Genomic DNA, 10,661 nt, shown 5'->3' with positions numbered 1-10,661 from the left:
TATTATTATTATTAATAATAATAATTTGTAAAGCGCTGCTAAATTCTGTAGCACCATCAATAAAACAAATTCCAGCTCAAACTCCTGTAGTGCTACTACATTTCAGAAATAGTGGGCAATTATATAGTAATAGTGGTCAAAAACACACTTAGGGCACACTTTTGTATTCTTCACATGATGTTTTCATGTATGTTGTGCACAAGTGAAAATGGATTCTAACATTTTGCTGATTGAGAAATAAACAAAAAATATGCAAGGGGCAACAGCAGGAACAAAAATCAACCTCCCAGCAGGGTAGGGAAAGAGAGATCCCAGCTCATATTAAAGAGCATTCCTGAAGCAGCTTGAAATGCAATGGGCTCTTATCAGCTTGAATGCATTGTCCCTTTAAGATTTTGTTTAAATGCAAAAATATAATTTATGGGCCAGATTACAAGTGGAGTGCTAAATATTGATGAAAGCGATATTTGAGCTCCACTGCGCAATACCAGCGCATGATAATGTGTTCTGGTATTACAAGTTAAAATAAATGCAAACGCGACCTTGTATTCGCATTGCTGCGAGCATTGCGCTCATCAGAGCATGTTTCCATAGGCTCCTATGGGAGCCTCGTTCTGATGCTGTCAGAGATGGCATCAAAACTTCAGGGGGTAAGTAGCGCAGTGATGGGAACAAATATAAATATATATTTATATGCTGATATACATATATATTTACGTGTTAATATCTGATCTCTGGTTAATTTTATAATCACTTATTGATACCGCAAGCTCGCAGTAGCAATAGCCAGCCACTTTGTAAATTTGCCCGTTTGAGAGAGCGTGATAATTTAGCACTCCACTTGTAATCTAACCCTAAGTGTTTGAATGCTACTGAAATACATGAAAGAATAAAATTAACTGCAACGTCCCTTTAACCCCTTAACGACCGAGGACGTGCGTGCAGGATACGTCCTCAGAAAAAAGGCAGTTAACGCCTGAGAACGTACCCTGCACGTCCTCGGTGTGGAAAGCAGCTGGAAGCGATCCTGCTCGCTTCCAGCTGCTTTCCGGTTATTGCAGTGATGCCTCGATATGGAGGCATCCTGCAATAACCTTTTACGGCCATCCGATGCAGAGAGAGCCACTCTGTGGCCCTCTCTGCACCAGACATCGATGTTCGGTATCGTTGGTGGGTGGGAGCCGGTGTGGGAGGTGGGTGGCGGCCATCGATGGCCCTGGTCAGGTGGAGGGGGGCGGGATCGTGGGCGGGTAAGTCCGGGCGCGCGCACGTGCACGAGGGGGCGGGGGCGGGCGCGTGCACGGGGAGGGAGCGGGTGGGAACCGCTACACTACAGAAAAAATGTGTCCCAAAGCAAAATAAAAGTGGGACATTTAATGCTAAAAAAAAAACCTTAGGTGTGATTTAGGTGGTGGGGGTTGGTCCGTGGGGTGGGGGGGGGGGGGGGGGCTATTGAGCTACACTGCAGAATTTTTAAAAAAAAAAAATAAAAAAAAAACATTTGATTGTTCAAACTGGGTACTGGCAGACAGCTGCCAGTACCCAAGATGGCCCCCAATAAGGCTGAGAGGGAGGCTTAGAGAGCTGTTTTGGGGGGGATCAGGGAGGTTGGGGGTTAAGGGGGGATCCTAAACACAGCATATGTAAATATGCTTTTTTTTTTTTTTCTTAAAAAAAAAAAAACTTTTATTTTAGTACTGGCAGACTTTCTGCCAGTACTTAAGATGGCAGGGACAATTGTGGGGTGGGGGAGAGAAGGGAGCTGTTTGGGAGGGATCAGGGGGTGGGATGTGTCAGGTGGGAGGCTGATCTCTACACTAAAGCTAAAATTAACCCTGCAAGCTCCCTACAAACTACCTAATTAACCCCTTCACTGCTAGCCATAATACACGTGCATTTAGCGACTTTCTAATTACCAAAAAGCAACGCCAAAGTCATATATGTCTGCTATTTCTGAACAAAGGGCATCCCAGAGAAGCATTAACAACCATTTGTGCCATAATTGCACAAGCTGTTTGTAAATAATTTCAGTGAGAAACCTAAAATTGTGAAAAAATAACGTTTTTTTTACTTTGATCGCATTTGGCGGTGAAATGGTGGCATGAAATATACCAAAATGGGCCTAGATCAATACTTTGGGATGTCTTTGAAAAAAAAATATATACATGTCAATGGATATTCAGGGATTCCTGAAAGATATTAGTGTCCCAATGTAACTAGCGCTAATTTTGAAAAAAAGTGCTCCCTAATTAACCCCTTCAATGCTGGGCATAATACACGTATTGTGCGCAGTGGCATTTAGCAGCCTTCTAATTACCAAAAAGCAAAGCCAAAGCCATATATGTCTGCTATTTCTGAACAAAGGGGATCCCAGAGAAGCATTTACAACCATTTATGCTATAATTGCACAAGTTGTTTGTAAATAATTTCAGTGAGAAACCTAAAGTTTGTGAAAAAATTTGTGAAAAAGTGAACAATTTTTTTTATTTGATCGCATTTGGCGGTGAAATAGTGGCATGAAATATACCCAAATGGGCCTAGATCAATACTTTGGGATGTCTTTGAAAAAAAAATATATACATGTCAATGGATATTCAGGGATTCCTGAAAGATATCAGTGTCCCAATGTAACTAGCGCTAATTTTGAAAAAAAGTGGTTTGGAAATAGCAAAGTGCTACTTGTATTTATGGCCCTATAACTTGCAAAAAAAGCAAAGAACATGTAAACATTGGGTATTTCTAAACTCAGGACAAAATTTAGAAACTATTTAGCATGGGTGTTTTTTGGTGGTTGTAGATGTGTAACAGATTTTGGGGGTCAAAGTTAGAAAAAGTGTGTTTTTTTCCATTTTTTCTTAATATTTTATAATGTTTTTTATAGTAAATTATAAGATATGATGAAAATAATGGTATCTTTAGAAAGTCCATTTAATGGCGAGAAAAACGGTATATAATATGTGTGGGTACAGTAAATGAGTAAGAGTAAAATTACAGCTAAACACAAACACCGCAAAAATGTAAAAATAGCCTTGGTCCCAAACGGACAGAAAATGGAAAAGTGCTGCGGTCATTAAGGGGTTAAGAAGAAAAATCCTGAAGCAGCAGAATAGAACCACAAGAGCTTTCTTAGGGGGTTCACAGGTACTGGAGTGGCCCCCAAATGGTTGTTGAAGGGCAGATTAAGCATTGCAGGTCTGTGGCACTGTCCTGGGTTCCTGCAGGTATGTGCAGCGGGACAATTCAGACAGAAGGAACAGTGGGGAAGCTGGCATGGTACCGGAACACTGGTAACTTGTAACTAAGTCTTCATTCTCACAACACTCTGTTCTCTCCCTCCCTGTCTCCTTGGTATAAAAATAGGCCGCAGTTTGTTTATTGAATACAAATTGCTTATCAGAACCATATAAATAATTCTTACTATCTTAACCACAACAATATAAAACATAACCAACCAGTGGTGCTAGTCCAACTCCCCCCCGCATTTTTTCTTTTATGTAAACATGGCCATAACCTTAATAAATATCTGGGCACAACAAGAAGAACATTAAACACTAAAAGAGTATTATTGGCACTGTTAACATGTAGTTAGAGGAAAGCCCTGAATAATTAGGACCGGTGCTGCCCTGCTAATTAACATACACAAGAACCTACTTTAAGAAAGCAAGGCAAAGATAAGATTTGTAGAACTCACTCTCTAGCTAATATATAATATTAAAATTTAACTTTTAATTATAAGGAAAGTAAAAGTAAAATATGTACAGGAATAAAAACACCTGTTACATGGCCCCACCACACACTCATTCATTCATATAGTTCCACACCTCCCTGTTTCCTGGCCGGTAACTGCATACACCGGCATCAGGTGACAGAGGTGTGAGAACCAGTAAATTACACAAACGCATTTCGGTGTGTAATACGCCTTTATCAATGTCACTGTTATTTACAGAATATGGACAAACCAAACCGTTCTTAGACAGACCTTAAATACCCTGTGGTTAAACTAGCAGCCTATCGCATAATATAACGTCATACCTCTCTGCTCCTAATTGGTTGGTGGGTAATCTGACACGCCCCCCTCTCTCCAATAGGGTCCCGGGTGGGATTGTGTATGTTTCTGCAATTCGATAGGTGCCAGACTTACCAAGCCGAGTAATTGTATATATATGAATGGTATTCTTCAAGTTAAGTATCATGTAATAGATTGTGCAGTTACATATTAAAATATACAATTAAACGGATATACTATCTGCAGCAGAGGTGCAGACAGATAACCTGAAAGAGGTGCCAGGGATTCTAAAAAATTAAACTAGTGAAGTTCAGATCTCTGAAGTGAATATCAATTCAAAACTTGAAGTAAAAATAATATATATAGTTTGACATATAATTTTGACATGTTATTATTTCTATCAAAATCAGTAACAATAAGTGATCATACTAAAAAAATGAAATAAAATTAAATAAAATAGAAATAAAAGTTAAAAAAAAATAAAAAATAAAATAAAAATAGTGTTATGGATATGTGGCAATGTCCCCGCAAAATCGAATCAAAAATCAAATTAAATCAGAGCATAAACCACAAATAACAGATAGATGGCAATTGCAAATGAGAGGCAGTCCACACAAAATTAGGCAAACTGTCAGAGTTAGCTTAGAGCATATACCACATATAACGGATATGTAGCAATGTCCACACAATAATTTCCAGGCAGCTCCTCTGGTGCGTCGTGCCCTGACACAACATGGCAATCTATAACAGAAAAGACAGAGGGCTCCACATAGTGCAGATCAATGAGTAAAAAATTTTGAAGAAGAGATGTATACGTAGCAGGTATCTCAAATTTTTTTACTCATTGATCTGCACTATGTGGCGCCCTCTGTCTTTTCTGTTATATATTAAAATATACATTGTCAATACATCACTCCTATTGACTATGCTGAAAGCTGCAATGATTTGATTTCATAGACTTTCTCCAAATCCTACGTCTCGACAGAATAGTTACGTCATGTTTACAACTATAAACATGTTTTGGTAATCTAACACGTCCCCTTCACTCCTATAGGTTACTGGGTGGGAGTGTGAATATTTCTACAGTCTGATAGGTGCTAGACATACCGAGTAGTGGGACTGTATATATACATATGGTGTTCTTCAACTATAGTAACTATGACTGAATGTTCAAATACATATTAGAATGTATGTTGTCAGTAATTGCATCGCCTTTAGAACATTATCACCCCTTCTGACTATGTTCATAAACTGCGACCATTTCATCCCAGAGACATTCTCCCAATTTTATGTCTTGGCGATATGGTTATGTCCTGTTTATGGTTTTACAAGTCTTAAATAAGCTAGTGATATGTATCTAATGATAAATACTTATGAGAATATCATCAGTTAATCAGTATATATGGTTTCTCACTAAATCCGTAACTTTATAATGAATAGTCATTGAATAGTAGCGATATATGCAGATATATATGTATTGATATCAGCATAGTTCTTAATTTATGTGTCTCTATCTAATATAACAAAAAGTACCCCAGTCTTGGAAATGGGCATAATCTTTGCTATCCACAAATTTTGTTTTTTACTTATAAGACTATTAACTTTGATTTAAGCTAATTAAATAATATACTGATGTGTAACTACATTTGTTTAGAAATTACTGCTTGGTATTAATGAGGTATACTAAGCGCATATCACTATACTTCCTATTATTATGCAATATGTGTAGGGAGTAAGGCTCAAACAAATAAGCATTTACCCCTCTTAGAAAAGTCAGACTCAGTATTTATATTAATGTTTAACATGCTGTAATAACGATTAAGTTCTATATTTACAGTCTAATGTTATACGTTTAAAAATAATGATAATAACTCTGACATCTAATAGTATGTCGTATTAATTTAGAAGGCTAGTTTTCAAAATACATTACACAACAATACACAAAAATACACAATAAGAAGAACTCTGCTCTGTCCATTAACCCCATTTCTTAACCACCTTGCTCTAAGGAACCCCATGCCCCCAGAGCTATATCACCTGCTCTCCCACCCCGCGGGGAGGCAACATACTAATAACAATTGCCATATTCATGATGCACAAATGGAAATCAGACTAGCACCCCCACCAATGATTGGCCTGATTCCATCAGCCCAGTCCCGCCAACCCAAAAGATACTCTGAAAACCATCCTGGATCCCCAAAATAAACAGCCACACACCAAACTCATTGAAATGTACCCCATCATCCCAGTAAAATTCACCCTGCCCCACATTCTCCAAATCTGGATGGTGTATCACAGCCCCTTTAATTCTTCTGATAAATGACCCAACCAACTTGCTAATTTTCTTCCTGCTCCTGTCCAGTCTAACAGGATCCCACACTGTTTAATTTTCCTAACAGTGACTGAAGATCTTTTTAAGTCACCTTATGTACAGCTAAGAATAAAAAATCATCTAGATAGTGATCAACCAATTTACAACCAGATTGAGCACACACTACCCATTCCAAAAAGGTGCTAAAGCTCGCAAAAAGAGAGCAAGATATCAAGCACCCCATAAGAAGAGGTATACATAAAAGGATCCCTTAAAAAATCAACCGAGCAAATGATGAGAAGACGGATGTAGAGGCAGCAACCTGAAGGCAGCCTCAATATTGACTTTTGCCAGAAGCGCTGAGCCACCAGCGGCTCTGACCAACTCAATGGCCCGATCAAAAGATGCATGTTTTACAGAGGCCAACTCTTCAGGAATCCCATCATTTACTTATCCCCCTTTTGGGTGCGATAAATGATGAATCAAATGAAATTTACAAGGTTCACGCTTAGGAACTACCCCAAGCATAGAGATTTTCAAATTTGTCAATGGAGGTTCATAAAATGGGCCTGCCATATGCCCCAATGTAACCTCCTTTCCCAACTTGCCCCTAACAACCCCTGGCCAATTCCTCGCTGATTTCAAGATCTAGCACACACTACCCATTCCAAAAAGGTGCTAAAGCTCGCAAAAAAGAGAGCAAGATATCAAGCATCCCATAAGAAGAGGTATACATAAAAGGATCCCTTAAAAAATCAACCGAGCAAATGATGAGAAGACGGATGTAGAGGCAGCAACCTGAAGGCAGCCTCAATATTGACTTTCGCCAGAAGCGCTGAGCCACCAGCGGCTCTGACCAACTCAATGGCCCGATCAAAAGATGCATGTTTTACAGAGGCCAACTCTTCAGGAATCCCATCATTTACTTATCCCCCTTTTGGGTGCGATAAATGATGAATCAACCGAAATTTACCAGGTTCACGCTTAGGAACTACCCCAAGTATAGAGATTTTCAAATTTGTCAATGGAGGTTCATAAAATGGGCCTGCCATATGCCCCAATGTAACCTCCTTTCCCAACTTGCCCCTAACAACCCCTGGCCAATTCCTCGCTGATTTCAAGATTCGCCCCAAACTCCCTGTACCCCTGCTTGATGAAATGATAAACCGAAATCGGAACCCATGTAACAGTAACGCAGCATTTCCTTACATCCTCTGCGCCTAGCGTACCTGCTTAGCCAAGGCTCCATCATGTCTACCTTCACTGGAGGCTCCTCTTTTTTCTGGCTCCCCTTTTCTAAAACATTTTGATTAACTGTGGCAGCCGTTTGAGATCAGTCCAGAACTAGACCCAAATAGCTAGAGTAAATGTAATACACACACTACCACACTGAAAGAAACTCAGGACGTGACCCACTAAGAAAGTATTGAGTAATGTAGTGCAGAATAAACAGAGACAATACTCACCAAGAGGCACTGCATAATGGATGCAGAGCCGTGGTCAGGTTGGCTTAAAGGTAGGTAAAGGAGTGACCAGCAGAATGATCAGGTAAGCAGAGATCAGTAACACATTCAGGCAGGAATAAATCCAAGAGAGTTGTCAGGCAAAGCAGAGGTCAAGTTACAGTTCAGGCAGGTACAGGTTAATCCAAAAGAGCTGTCAGGCAAAGCAGAGGTTGTTACAGTTCATGCCGGCACAGGTTAATTCAAAAGAGTTGTCAGGCAAAGAAGAGATCAAGTTACAGTTCAGACAGGCACAGGTTAATCCAAACGAGTTGTCAGGCAAAGCAGAGATCAAGTTACAGTTCAGGCAAGCACAAGATAACAAAGAAAAAACTTACCCAGCATACAGATGAATCCAACAAAGGGGCAGTGAGAATCTGAGATGCTTGGATTTAAAGACCCGTCTGACATCATCAGAACGGGCCGGCACAGAGAGACTGCATCATGTTGCTAGGCAACATTACGCAGCAAGCAGGAGAACAGATCCAAGAGCTGTGGCGGCATGGTTGGAAGTGGCGGATCATGACAGTGCGCCCTCCTCAATGTTCCCTCCAGGGAACAGGACCAGGTTTGGACAAATGAGCCTTATGGAAGGCCCTCACCAATGCAGGAGTGTGGACCTGGTTGGCAGGTTCCCATTACCTCTCGTGGTGGGATAGCCCTTCCAATGGATAAGATAATACAAGTTCTTGCCACAAAGCCTGGAATCCAAGATATGGCTTACCTCAAACTCTGGTTGTCCATCAATTACCAGAGGAGGAGGAGATATCCTTTTTCTGGAATGCTTATTGTGGATCACAGGTTTGAGAAGAGAGACATGAAAGACCAGATGGATCTTGAGATTCTTGCGGAGGGCTAGACGATAGGCAGTAGAGCAAACTTGACTCATAATACAAAAAGGACCCACATAGCGAGGGCCTAACTTTGTTGAAGGTTGCTTGAGACGTTAGTGTCGTGTGGAAATCCAAACCTCTCCACAACGGTACTTGGGCGCTGCCTTACATTTGCAATCAGCATAAAACTTGTACCTACTGGAAGCTTTAGAAAGGAGTAGACGGATCTTTCGTCAATGGTGAGAAAGTCTTTTAGCAGATAGATCAGCGGCAGGTACTCCAGTGGTTGAGGTATAAAGAGGAAAGGTTCTGGGTTCAAAACTGTAAGCCGCTTTAAACGGTGATGTTTTCAGAGAAGCATGTCTGACATTATCAGAACGGGCTGGCACAGAGAGACTGCATCACGTTGCTAGGCAACATAACGCAGCAAGCAGGAGAACAGATCTAAGAGCTGTGGCGGCATGGTTAGAAACTGTGGATCATGACAGTGGGCACCTCCACATCCGGAAAGCTCATGCCGGAATTTTCATGAAAACCCCAACTTACAATTGCCTTCGTTGAACACAAAGCAAAACCCCTTCTTAAAGGTTCGCCGACGCACCACTGAAGGTTGATCTTTCAGCTCCTGATCAAAAGGGCTGCGAAGCCCTCAGCGGGGTCATAATCTTTAACCACAGTCCCATATAACGGTCCCATTTGATCTCGGGCTTGCCTGCTAGACGCTGACGAAACTGCTTGTTGTATGTCTACCATGCCATCCCCCCATATGTACTCTGGGCTGCTGCTATCTTATCTTGGTAGCAAAATAGGGGGCCCTTTTGTCAGTAAATTTGATCACAATAGCACAGGCATAAATGACAAATGCCTGGAACCAGTTTGAAAAAGTCTTGGGCAATTTACGGTAACGCTTCTTACGCTCCTCCATTTCCTTTTTGCCAAAGTCGTTTTTTAGGATCCTCCGACACCTCAAAGAACCGGAGAAGCACAGTATTCTGGGAGTTAGAAAGCATTCTGGAATTTATAATTCACTATTTCCCCTCTCAGTATTGTGACACTGCAGTTCTGGACTCTAATTACCAGCATGCATTGTACAGTTATTTTCCTTCCTTGTTTGAACTGAAAAATTACTGACCATGTTATCTTTTTACCTACTGTGGTACTCACCTGTGCTCTCCTCTCACATGCCATCTGTCTTTTTACCTACTGTGGTACTCACCTGTGCTCATCTCTCACATGACACCTGTCTTTTTACCTACTGTGGTACTCACCTATACTCTCCTCTCACATGTCACCTGTCTTTTTACCTACTGTTGTACTCACCTGTGCTCTCCTCTCACATGCCGCCTGTCTTTTTACCTACTGTGGTACTCACCTGTGCTTTCCTCTCACATGCCGCCTGTCTTTTTACCTACTGTGGTACTCACCTGTGCTTTCCTCTCACATGCCGCCTGCCTTTTTACCTACTGTGGTATTCAACTGTGCTCTCCACTCACATGCTGCCTGTTTTTACCTACTGTGGTACTCACCCGTGCTCTTCTCTCACATTGCTAACTATGAGCATGGAATAAACTTTACTTTAATTTATGTGTACTACATAAACAATTGTAATTATGGATATGTGCTTGTACTCACAGGACTCTTTAGCACCAATACAAATTCAGTTCCATTTTTATTTCAGCTTGAATGTGTTTGTGCCAATGTATCTGAGTGCATACAAGAAGTGTATGAAAGTGTATTAAAGTTTAGCATATAGTGACTTTAAAATGTATAGTGTACTAGTAAACTAGGACTAGTAGTATTTTGGAATAATTTTCACCCCCTGATTTATATTTATATATTTATAAATATATTGTCAGTATATGGCCGGGTTATAGTACAATATATTTAATAATTATTCTGAGTGCATACAAGAAGTGTATGAAAGTGTATTAAAGTTTAGCATATAGTGACTTTAAAATGTATAGTGTACTAGTAAACTAGGACTAGTAGTATTTTGGAATAATTTTCAC

This window comes from Bombina bombina, chromosome 2, assembly GCF_027579735.1.
Source record: "Bombina bombina isolate aBomBom1 chromosome 2, aBomBom1.pri, whole genome shotgun sequence".
NCBI classification, from domain to species: Eukaryota; Metazoa; Chordata; class Amphibia; order Anura; family Bombinatoridae; genus Bombina; species Bombina bombina.
This window is presented reverse-complemented; position numbering follows the sequence as displayed.